Source organism: Dipodomys merriami, unplaced genomic scaffold (genome assembly GCF_024711535.1).
Source record: "Dipodomys merriami isolate MVZ:Mamm:240054 unplaced genomic scaffold, mDipMer1.0.p SCAF_5, whole genome shotgun sequence".
Lineage (NCBI taxonomy): Eukaryota > Metazoa > Chordata > Mammalia > Rodentia > Heteromyidae > Dipodomys > Dipodomys merriami.
The window spans coordinates 52,425,970-52,439,705 of record NW_027206068.1 but is presented as its reverse complement, the minus strand read 5'-3'; positions in this window follow the sequence as shown (position 1 = coordinate 52,439,705).

Sequence of the window (13,736 nt, the reverse complement as noted above, 5' to 3'; positions counted from 1 at the left end):
CAATTGTTATTGCAACTTGTCAAGTTAGGACAAAAGACAGGAGAAAGAGAGGGAGGAAGCCTCTGAACCTTCTAAGTAGTGTGGCAACGGAGCTGAGGATTCATTTAGTCCCTGTACCTCCATAACCGACACTGCAAGCTTGTAATCATTTTTGTCATGGGATTGTGTCTTTTTCTTAGCAGAGGCACTTAATCATATTCTGTAGGAAGACAAATGACCTGAGAGACAAATTCTATTAATTTCCGAGTCAACAAGTTTGAGTCTGTCCTGACTCTATCCCTATGCAATCTTAAGTGCCACAATCTCCAAGTACAGGAAAACTAATCTTTTCCAGGTGCTCACAGGAAGGCAAAAATCAAATTTACAAATTAACTTGAATTTGTTATCTACAACAGCCATCTATCAATGTATGTTACTCATTATGAACAAGGTAGAATTTGTCCACAATTTACCTTTATTTTGCTTTTGATTAATTGTATCATATATTGTCAATCAGGACTCCATAAGGAAATACAATTAGGATTATCAATGTTTATGGTAACTAAATGTTGATAGAGAACCATATATCTACACAGAATTCAGAAAAACAATAAGACAAAAAAATTGGAGAGGAGGAAAAGCAAGACGGTGGAGGATTAACATTGTGAAAATGACAATAATGCCAAAGGCTATCTACAAATTCAATACAATACCCATCAATATCCCAACCTCATTCTTCAATGAAACAGACAAAGCAATCCAAAAATTCATACTGAACAATCAAAGACCCCTGAATAGCAAAAACAATCTTTATCAGAAAGAACAGTGCTGGAGGAATATCAATTCCAAACTTCAAACTCTACTACAAAGTCACAGAAATCAAAACAGCTTGGTATAGGCACAAGAACAGACCTGAGGACCAATGGAATAGGACTGAAGACCCAGAAATGAACCTGCGGATCTATATCCACCTAATCTTCGATAAAGGAGACAAGAAAATAGAATGAAAGAAAGCCTCTTCAGTAAATGGTGCTAGAAAAATTCACTAAACTCTTGTAGAAAGCTAACTCTAGATATATAATATCACCCTGCACCAGAATCAACTCCAAATGGATCAAAGACCTCTAAGTAAAAGCAGATACCCTGAAAACATTACAGGGAGGAATAGGAGAACCTCTGGGGTTCTCTGGCACACAGAAATGTCCTTAATAAAGACCCAGAAACACAACAAATCAAAGAAAGGTTGGACCAATGGGTGGAACTGCAGAGCCTCTGCATGGCAAAGGACATAGCTAGCAAGATCAAGAGAAAGCCCATGGATTGGGAGAAGATCTTCACTAGTCATACAACACACAAGGCCCTCAAATCTGAAAGACATTTAGAACTCAAAAAATTAAATCCTCCAAAAACAAATCCTCAAAGAAATAACTGCCCCATTATTAAGTGGGTTAAAGATTTAAAGAAAGACTTCTCTGAAGAAGAAAGAAGGATGGCCAAAAGACACATGAAGAAATGCTCAACTTCTCTAGCCATAAAAGAAATGCAAATCCAAACAAAATTGAGATACCACCTCACCCCAGTTAGAATGGCTATAATCAAGAACTCTAATAACAACAGATGCTGGAGGAGATGTGGCCAAAAGGTAACCTTACTGCATTGTTGGTGGGAGTGTAAACTTGTTCAGCCACTCTGGAAAGCAGTATGGAGGTTCCTCAAAAGACTCCACATAGCGCTCCCCTATGACCCAACAATCCCACTTCTGGGCATTACCTAAATGACCACAAACAAGACCATACTAAAGCTACCAGCACAACTATGTTTATCACAGCATTATTTACCATAGCTAAGATATGGAACTAACCTAGATGCCCCTCAGTAGATGAATGGATCAAGCAACTGTGATATATATATATATATATATATATATATATATATATATATATATATATATATATATATAGTGGAATTCTATGCTTCCATCAGAAAGAATGACACCACCCCATTTGTTAGGAAATGGAAAGATTTGGAATATGTTAAGTGAAATAAGCCAGACCCAAGAAATATAGGTCCCATGGTTTCTCTTATTTGTAATAATTAGTATATATATATATATATATATATATATATATATATATATATAGTATAATCTTATCAGATGAGCAGAAAAATCTCAAAAGCTATGTACACAGGAGCATATAAGATGATACTTACCAAAATGAACCACAAGATATGGACACAGAGGGTTTTCTTTTTGTTGTTGTTTTTAATGTATTATGTGATTTTCTTTTGTTTCTTTTGTATGTTCTTCCCCCTATGGTAGAACCTGTTATCACTGTATTTCTTCCCCCTATGGTATAACCTGTTATCACTGTATTTGATTTTTGTACGCTGCATGTTGTAGCTACATTTAGATAATTTGGGGAGGGGAAGGGAATAACATATGCTGAAACAAGGACACAGGATGACCCATTGCAGCAATGAGACTCACAAGACACTGTGTTGGAAATGAACCTTACAACCTTGGGGTGGGAGTGGGAGAGGGGAAGAGAAGGGGAATAGGGAGAGGGAAGGGATAGGAGGGGGTAACAATCCTTGACAAAAATGTACTCATTACCTTACTCATGTAACTGGAACCCCTCTGTGCAGAATGTTTACAATAAAATAAAATTTTAAAAATTTTGCTGTTCCTAATATTATGATCTAATTTAAGAAGGTAAGAAATCTTCAATTTCAGTGAAATTTTAATTTCAACAAGCTAATTTTTTAAGCAAATAAAAATGAGATTAGTGATGATAAAAGAGTAAATGAAAAATCATGTATGTATGAGGAAAATAAATACAGACTCAAGCAACTGCCTAGCATAAACATGGCCCTGGCTTTAAGTCCCAGGAATAATTATATGGCAAAAGTAATGTTTGAGACTGACCTCATAATGCCAGCTTTCAGGTTTGGAATAATTCCAGATTTGGGCCAAAGTCAAACTACTCTGGGCTAAATCTTTGTCTTGGTTACTCTTATACAGTCTAATTCTTTTGAATAGGCTCAAACTACCACCTTCACTTATCCATTTATGCCCTCATATTATATTTTCATTTTCTACTGTATATATAAAGCTATAACTGATGTGTGGGTGATAGAAAAAAATAGCCAAAACACCTATTGTGGTACTTTGCCATTACTGTAATATACACATATATATTGCATATATATACCTCAGATATATATTATATATATCAGATAAATCAACATTTTTTAAAAAAGAAATTGTTTAGGAGCTTGAGTATGATTCAGTGGAAGAGTGCCTTTCTAGAAAGCATGAGGCCCTCAGCTCAAACGCCAGAACAGCCACGAAATTAAAGAGGAAGAGGAGGTTCTTTCAGAGGTTTCATTCCATAAATCAACCAGTCTAATCTCTTTGAGCCTGAGGTAAGGTAGTACATCACGCATCAGCAAGTGATAGAGGATATTGTTCATCTCATTGTAGCCAGAAAGTAAGCGAGTACCTGGTGTCTCACTATCTTCTTCAAGAGTACACGTAATTCCCTCCACTCCCAATAACAAACAGGCTGGTGACCAAGGATTTCAATGCATGGGCTTTTGGAGAATATTTATCCAAACTATAGCACCTGTTCTCCAATAATGCAGATTAAGAAAAGACAGAATCAAACCATCCCTACTCCAGGAAGGTTGGTAGGAACTCATACAAGAGGCTTGCCTCCATCTGACTCATGCTATTTCCAACTTTGCTGAAAAATTCATTACTATACATAGTGAATTGAGTGATGCTGAAATTAAGGCCTACTTTCACAAGCCAACACCAAATCTGATTATCTTCTTCCAAGAAGAAAAAAATTTATATATTTCCCCTTGAGACAGACAGTAAGCAAGTCTTGCTCCTGGTCACAGGGTTGGGTTACTATCTTTTTAGACCAGGATGTTTTAATGACTTCTTGTTCTCTAATGAATTTTATTGGTGTGCTAACTTAAAAGGCTAACATCACTTTCCATCTGTTTAATCATTACTTAAGGTTGCACTAGATACATAAACAACAGAGTCAGATTTGTTTCTGATGGTGTGAAAGACAAAGAAAAATATTTAACCATTAAACATCTGGATGGGGATAAGACCTGATCAAAGGAAGACTCCTAGGATGGTGACTCAGATTGTCTATCCATTATTTAGTGTTGACAATTGTTTTCTCTCAAAAATAGCTTTTCTTTAAGAGCAAACATAACAAGTAAAGCAACTCAGTACAACAGTCTTTTCAGAGTAAAATAGCATGGTTTCTTTGGACCTTGTCCAAATCTTTGCTCAACACTCATGCCAATAAACTGAGAGAAAACTGTCTCTTAGGAAAAATATGTAATGTGATCTGAAAGGTGCTGTAGAAAATTCCAGAAAGGCAGAGAAAATAAACAAACAAAGCCAAACATTATACTATTCAAACAGGATTTTTTTTTATGGAGGGGTGATCTTTCTGAAGTTAGTATTCTTTTTCTTTGAGAAAAAATGAGAAATATTTGATGTCTTAGAGGTAAGGAGCTATTGAATGCCTGGATTATACTTAACATACTTCCTTTAATCCTCATTTCATAAGGGAAGTAATGGAAGCTCAAAGAATGGGTGTCTTGATTCAGAATAGCCATTAAGTATAGGAGGTACTCTCAAAGTCTGTATATGTTCCCATCGGCCACCAAACTATAGACAGCTTTAGGATATCAGCTGTATCTGAATACTTGCATTGCAAGGATTTCTGATTAAAAAACTAATAATGCCGGGCACTGGTGATTCATGCATGTAATCCCAGCTATTCAGGAGGCTGAGATCTGAAGATCGAGGCTCAAAGACAGCCCAGGCAGGAAAGTCTGTGAGTCTCTTATCTCCAATAAAATACTCAGAAAATCAGAAGTGACGCTGTGGCTCAAGTGGTAGAGTGCTAGCCTTGAGCTAAAGAGCTCAGGGACAGCATCCAGGACCAGAGTTCAAGTCCCATGACCAACCAAAAAAAAAAATCTAATAGCATCACCTTGGTTAAGAGTCTGTAATGGAAGTGTGATGTGATTATGAAGGAACATATATTAAAGAATTCCCTCCAAAAATTACTTAGAACACACAAAAAATTGGAAATAAAACCAGAGTAATGTCATGCTAGAATGTAGAAACAATTAGACATTTATACAACTAGTATTTAGCATGTTAGTATTTTTGCATGCTAAAATGTTGAACAAACTATGAGGTTCATGTCATCCTGTTCTTTTCTGTGACCCTTCTGTAATTTATTCTGGCATCCTTCCAAGAGTGGCTGAGAAGCTCTGGTGTGTGTGCTGGTTCTGAGGGTAATGGCAAAACTGTAGTTCACAAGCACCCTATGATGGCTGTTCTCACTCCTGTTCCAAGTGGCTCTTGATTTTTCTAACTTGAGTTCTCACTTCTCCAAGGCATCTGTAGGATTTCATATAAACCACTTAACCCTTATTTCCCCCCTCTTTTGTTGTATATTTTTTTCCTTGTAAATGAAAACATAAATTAACAGCATTTTTATCAACATGATCACCATTTGCAAAACTCTTGTGTACTCACTGAAGCTATATCCTACTTGGGTCAGTCATTTCATAAAGTAAAGATCACATATAGATAAAATTATCTATAGTACATGAAGAATTGCATTCATATTTTTGTACAATCAACCTTTTAACCTATACATATATATAAAGATAATATCTACAGTGTCAATAAAGAATTGTGTCAAATCATTAATTTCACAAAAAAGCACAGAGTAATGTATTTTAATTTCAGGGGAGATGCATATTATTTGTCTAACTCACATACAAGCCTGATGCTACTCCATTGTATGGCTCTCAAAACCTCTCTGGCGAGCTACAGTTGTAGACCATTACTTCCCTTTATAAAAGATATTAATATTACACTAGTTCTAAAAACTTACCTAAAGCTTTTTGTTTTTGTTTTTGTTTTTTTTGTCCTGGGAACTCTGGGCACAGCTGTTCCTGAGCTTTTTGTGCTCAAAGCTAGAGCTCTATCACTTGAGCCATAGCTCCAGTTCTGTTTTTATTCTGAGTAGTTTATTGGAGTTAAGAGTCTCGTGGACTTTATTGCCCAGACTGGCTTTGAACTATGATCCTAAGATCTCAGCTTCCTGAGTAGCTAGGATTACAGGCATCAGCCATCAGCACCCAGCTTCAGAGATAGTTATATGGGAAAGTTAGAATTCAAAACTTGAAAACTTCAAGACTATTTGTTATTGAACTGCCTGTAATTTCTTTGAATTTGTTTCTCTGCTGCTGATATATTTGAACTAACTTTTCAGATTTACAAACTTGTAAATTTTTCAAAATAATTGAATTTCCTGAATAACATTCTCTTCCAAAAGTTATATATTTTCCCAACAGAATGAGAAAAAATGCTATTATATTTGAGTTAATTAAATGTGATTTGACTTGCTCGTGAACTAAAATCCTAAATTTGCTATTTGCTTGGTTTAAAGACATGTAAGGTTTATTGGGAAAGGATTTTATTAATTCTCTACTTCAAAAGAGAAAAGGGATAGAGAAGATTACTGATGGCTAGTATCTTGATTTTTATCATATAAGCTTTATTTTCATAGATAAACCCTTATTACAAGGCAAACTTCGTGTTGAAAATCCTGTTCAGTGACATTTACTTTCTTGGTCATTTGTTTGCTTTCATTGCTGTTTATCTTAGAAATGCCAGCTGTTTGCCTGCTCTGAAGGTGTACATTGTGCTTAAAGAGCTGCTTTGTGACATTCCTTTGTCAATCTGAGAACCCAGGTCTTCCTTCTACTTATGAAAAAAATCCAGATATTATTTTGTAAATATTTTTAACCTGTATGTTGGACCTGCTCAATTTGTGCTTTGTTTTTATTCATGTCCCAATCTTATCTAGGTCCTCCATTTTTGATGCTGTATCTAGGTTATTCTTTCTGGTTACTCTTTCAAATAATTGCTTTTATTTCTGCATTGTATCAAGTTTATATTTTTAGTTATTAAAATCCTTTTAACTTTCAGTAATTGTTTTTCCCATCTCTATGATTTCCTGCTGGCCCATTTTCATATCCTCCTGTTTTTGTCTGATAACTTTTTAGTCTCTAATCTATTGATTGATATTTCTCTGAGATTAAATTAGAACATTATCTAATTCCTATTTAGTCTTATCTGAATTTGACTCTAGTATGGGTCTTTCAACTATCACATGGCAGGGATTTCCATGCATGCTTTATATTGGTCTATTCATTGTTTGTCTTCCGGGGAAACCTGGAAGATTTTTGCCTACTCTTCTTCCCCTCCAGTGGTTTCATGGTTACTTCACTTAGCTCTCTGTTGTTTGACCTTTCTAATCTATGGCCTAGCATGGATTCTTAACTTTTTTGTTGTGCTTTTGTTAAATAACTCCATTGTAAACAATGATGATGTACCTCTCTTCTTTTCTTCAAGAATAAGAATGTATTTATATTGTATTAACATAACACTTATATTTATGAGCATTATATTTACAATTTTAGGATGTTTATTAACCCTGACTCAGCAGATTTCTGATGCCTTAAACAACTGCATGGGTAAGTTAACTTGCATAATGAGATCAAACCCACACATTATCAAATGCCTATTTGTAATTAAGTAGTATATATGAGTTCAATCATAGTTCCTTAGAGGTATTTAGGCCTCTGATTAAGAACTCAGAGCAAGAGTTCTAGAATTTTAATCCTATAAAGATAGTTAACTTCTAAATGTTCAACCTCTTTACAGTGTGGCTCTAGCTTGGTTTCTGCTTGGGTCATGGGTCAGTGGCATACTGTAACCCCTCTGTACAGTATTTTTACAATAATCTCTACTAATACTTATTTATAATGACTTTAATACCTAGAAATTTATTTGATATTCAGAATACATGAAGTCATATTTAATTAATTTTAAAAAAGAATTCAACAGTAACTCATTATGGTTTTAATTTGCATTTCCCAATAACTATTGATGCTAAGTATCTTTTCACATTTTTATTTGCATTCTGCACACACTTTTTTCAGTAAATAAGTTCTCTGCTCAGTTTTTTTGCCCCAAATTAAAAATTCAGAATATTTGTAGTATTATGAAGATTTTAGTTATTCCTTACATTCTTGATGTTAGTAGCATTGACAACTATATGAGTTGCAAATATTTCCCTAATTCTCTTTTATATTTCCATTACATTTATAACATCAAGGAACAGAAGCATCAAATTTTAATAAAGTTCAATTTTAAATTGTTTTATTGATCATATGTTTAATGTTATATCTAAGAAATTTTTGCAAAAACATTTTTTTTGCCTAGTCTAAATTTACAGAATTTTCTCTTTTTTAAGTTTCATAACTTTTGGTTCATTTTATTTCACTTTTATATATAGAATGCAGTTATATATTTTCAGTATTAGTAGAAAAACATTTCACCAAGCGTGTGGAGCATGTATTTGATCTGGGCGTCTGAGCCAGGAGGAGCATTCTGAGCCAAAGACTACATAATGAGAAAAAAAAAAAAAAAAAAAAAAAAAAAAAAAGGAAAACTAGCAGCAAACCAAAGAAAATGATCTCTCCTTTTTATTTGGAGCTGGTGTGGAGATACTGATTGTGAGCTTTTTTCTCTAGAGATTAATCCTAATTGGAATTGCATTATATAGTATTTTCATTCAATTGTTCGTTTGCTTGATATGCAAGCTAATTATAAATAAGCTAATTGGTGAGCTCCCAATTAAGAGAAGGAAATGAATGGCCATGCATGAAGTGCCAGCTAGTGCAAAGCAGTATAAAAATCATTCATTCTGATTCTCAGCAGACGGCCTGACTTTCTAGACAATTACATGAAGGAAGTTATTTGCATAATGAGATCCAACCATATATTATCAAATGAATAATTGTAATTAAGTACAGTAGTACACATCAGTGAGGTTTTAGTGAGTCAGTGCAAAGATGATAAGTGAATTGAAAACATATTATGCATTTATAAAAACATTTCAAAATATCATTATGAAATATATTCAATTAACTTGCATGCCTATGGTGGTAACTTGTAGGTATAATGTTTGCTAATAACATATCAAACTTTCATGCTTATTTTCCACTACACTTCAAATATGGAAAAGTGCAGCTCTTCACTCACATTTTTTCCTAAGAGGAAAATAGAAAGTAAGTAGCTTTGTGACCTAGAAAAAGAAGTTCTTATTTTATAGCTAACAAATAGAGAGAAAAAAATAAAAACAAAGAATCTCAGAATGAGGCCATAAATCTGGAAACTATATTCCTGCCCAGTGTGGAAAAATAATTGTAGGTCATTGTAGCACCACTTTATCTATTGTATAAAAATCCCATAATTCATGCATGCAAATTGTAAAGAAGAAGCCTTTATATTCTCACCTTTTTTTAAAAAAAAATTACTGTTAGCAATTTAACCTATATTGTTATAAAACAGTTTAAATGAGTGTCTTCCTTAAGATGTGAACTACATTTCATTTGGAAAATACTTCACATAGAATGTGAGACCCTGACACTGCTAAACATTTTTGTAGTGAAAGCAGTGAAAAAAGGAAAGAGAATGAGAGAAAGAGAGGTAAGCCAGAGGTAAGTCCCCTGACATGGAATTTTCCCTTCATGCATACCATCCCCAAACATTCAGTATAATGCACACAAAAAGCCCACAACTGGTGGGCTGGTGAAGAAGCTGCATGAATACAGAACAAACACAGGCATGCTGTGCAAACAGCTTATCCCTGCCAGCTTATACCTGGCAGGGAAGGAGCTTGATAAAGTCAGTGGGAGAATTAGCAGATACTATGGAATTTGTCTCACAGGACAACGGAATTGGAGTTTGGACCCAAGTTTAATCCAGGTATCTAGGAATGAAGGGGGTCCATCAAGGGGTATCTGGGCCATATATAGATGCTTTTAGTATGAAACAAAACAGGGTAGATTTATATCTACTAACATAAAAGCATGTCCCCCAAATGTTATTAATAGGAAAAGAAAGTTGTAAAACAACACTTCATTTTCCAAAAGAGTCTGCTGAAAATTGAATTCCAGGAAAAGACTCTGTTATACAAACCAGATCTACATTAAGGATGTGTTCAGACACAGTTAGAAGGTCCTGGCATAGGAATGCATGAGGACAGGAGTACTTGAGATGACAGGAGAAGGCAGAGCTGTGGTGGATGAGGTAGAACAGACCCTGCTAAGAGAAGGAGCAGGGGAGGTTTCATAACTAGAATGGCGGCCCTGTGAAGAATGAAAATCAGGGAACTCTTGTTAAAAAATGATTTAGAATTCCAGGATGGTGACTTCACAGTACTAAGCCATGCCCTTCCACAGACAGGATCCATTGCAAATACAAGTAAGGCAAAATCTGCTATTTCTGTGTGTTCTTGTGTAATTCTCCCTTTTACTTTTAATGCTCAGTTTTGTGACAAAAACGTCTCTTTTTCTTCCAAAACACCTAGCAAAACAATAAAGGTTTACATTTACTAGTACCTCCGTCCTACCCAAAATATTGAATGATATCTAAATCATATGAATGATATGTAAAATTTCTCTTTTACTGGTCATAGGTTCCATCATAGCATATTATTTCACATTTTCTCAGAAAATCCTGATTGTAGGTAGGAAAACACTGGCAAAAAGACAAACCTACTATAGCATACAGGGGTTCTTAATTTCACGTTATATATTGGTGAGTTAATAAAAACTTGACCCTGTGCCAGTATTGAATGTTCCTTGGGAACATCAGGAGATCCCTATTCCTATTTCTTTTCTAAAAATATTCAAAGTAATTGTTAAGTATAAAATCATCCCTGGGTTCAATAGTCGAAAAACATGAAAAGAGGAGCCAAGAAGACAATAAGAGCATACTTCTTGCATATTTCAGTTGATTTAGTAAAACTATATGCTGTTGTAACAGGAAAAATATAAATACTGCTTTAAAAGTTATAATACATAATTAATGTAGATATGTGTAACTTCCACATTAATACTCCCAGAACTGCATTATTTATTTACTATTTATTCTACATGTCCAAATATGCAGCTATGCAATTTCTCTTGTGATAGATGTGACTAAAAAGCTAAGGCATGAGTATCTAGTTTCACATACAGACTATTAATTTGATAACCATCACAGTCACAGTTATAACCCTGTCTAGAGCTTTGGGTAAATAATTTTTTAGGAAAAAAACAGTCATGATAGACTCAATATAAAGCTGAAATTCAAGTATTCAAATTATAAACTGTAAATATGGAAAGTTACCAGGGAGATATACCCACAATGAAATGACATTCGTTTTAACACAGGTATTGTGGTTGGAATAGGAAACATTCCCAACAGGATCATGTGTTCAGTACTCACCACACACTCCTGGTGTTGTTTAGGCCTGGCTGGAGGAAGTAGGCCACTGATGATCTCCTTTGAAGATCATACCTGCCCCTACTGCTTCCTTTTCCTCTGCTCACTGGCTGTTATGAAGCAAGAACCCCTCTACCATACACTCCCAAGAATTCCTCTTACCATACACTCCCAAGAACCCCTCTACCATACACTCCCAAGAACACCTCTTCTACCATACACTCCCAAGAACTCCTCTACCATACACTCCCAAGAACCCCTCTACTCAGGTTGGGAAGGTGGTTCAGTAGTAGAGCGCTTGCCTTGCATGCTCCAGGCCCTGGGTTTGATTCCTCAGCACCGTATAATCAAAAAGAAAAAAGCCAGAAGTGGCAATGTGGCTCAAGTGGTAGAGCGCTAGCCTTGAGCTGAAGAGCTGAGGGACAGCGCCCAGGCCCAGAGTTCAGGCCCAATGACAGGACTCCTCCCCCCCAAAAAAGAACCCCTCTACTATACACTCCCAATAACCCCCTCCACGCTACACTCCCGTGGCTATCCTTTATGCTATTGTCAATATGAACTTCCAGAATCTTCCTTTTAACTATTTGTGATGGAAAATAAAAACTACCTGAAAGGAAGGACCATCATCAGAGACTGATGAATCAGATAGAAGTGGTGGTCTTTGATTCAAATCTGGAAATGGGCACCATGATAAAGGAGAAGTATATAAAAAAGATTTATTATTTATTGTCTGGGGGGTAGCATGCAGGTTCCAGTCTGAGATTTTTGTCAGGGAAAGGATGGATTCATATAGTTTACATTGAAATTGATTAGCCAACCATTTCCATAACATCCACAAAGAACTGACCAGACTTCTATTAGGATATCTTTGATATCTATCTGGCCATCTGAGCTGCGTGAACAAGTGATAACCAAGGCTTGGTTGCTAGGGTATATTGGCACAATGCTTATAACAAGCTATATGCCCATACATATCAAAGTATCATGTCTTTCTCAAGTAAAAACTGCATGGTCCTTATCTTCTAACACAGCAGTATCTTTGGCTCCAGTCCTGGTTCTTGGTCCACTGCAACATGGAATGTTGCAATCTTTTGGCCATCTTTCTTGTCAATGTCAATATGAACTTTTACATTCTTTTCAACTATCCTCCTTCCATTGTAGCTTTTGCAACTATCTGTAGGACTGATCTGTTCCCATGGCCTTGACACTCTGTGCACACAGACTGAATTTGGTGAGCCTCTCCAGGTCAGAGCTGATGAATTATTTGTACTCTGGTACCTAGGCAGTTGGGAGAGCAAGTGGACTGCTTTTTCTTACCATGTTGGCCTTTAAATTTGCTACAAGGTTTTGTGTTGCATTATTATTCAAATCTTCTAAGGTTACTGAGAGATGATAAAGCATATTTTTACCTCTCTTTTCCCTGCTTCTCTAAGATAACATAATAAAGATGTCCATGGGGAGTCCGAAGTACCACCTGTTCCACCCTCCTTAATGGCCTGCTTGCCTCTTTTGTCACATAGTTCTCTTTCATTGACATCAGAGAGAATCCCCTAAGCTTTAGAAATCTATTTAAATTTTGCTTTTTCATATTGTCAGGCTAGTTTCCTATAAGCCATTTTCCTATTGATGGCATTGGTTTTGAACTCCTAAACACTATGTTAAGTCATTTCTTTTACTAGTTTCTGTAGCTGTGAGCAATACAGGTCAGTGTGGTCTCTCACTGAGAATTCTAGAAAGTTCCATTATCCATTTTTAAAATTTACTTTATTCCAAATTACTTCCTTTTCTTCCAATACTCCCTCAGCTCCATTTAAAACAACTTATGATTGGCATTTAATAGCATGTAGGTTTTATGTAGTACATTACACTAACATAGAAGAGTGAGAGAGAATGCATACACACACACACATATGATTTTTAGCAATATGGCTTGATAACAACTAACTTCTAGGAAGTATATTCTATATGAATTGGTCTCTTTTTTCACAAAAAGCTATGACTGACTTGAGCCTCTGAGAACCTTGTAATTTTCCGATACATGCTTTTCTTAGACTGGATTGATGACAATACTTTCATTAGATAGAATGGATATCAATTGTTATAAACATAGATACTTTTTTAGTAAATCAGAATGATTTTTAGCAATCTCACTCCAGTCAGAATGGTCATTATCAAGAACAAAAACAACAACAAATAATGGTGAGGATTCAGAGGAAATAGCATACTCATACATTGTTGTTGAGAATGTCAACTAGTACAACCACAATAGAAATCAGTATGAAGGTTCCTCAAAAAACTAAAAATATAATTACTATAAGTTCTAGTGATACCACCTTTAGGCACATATAGAAAACACTCTAAC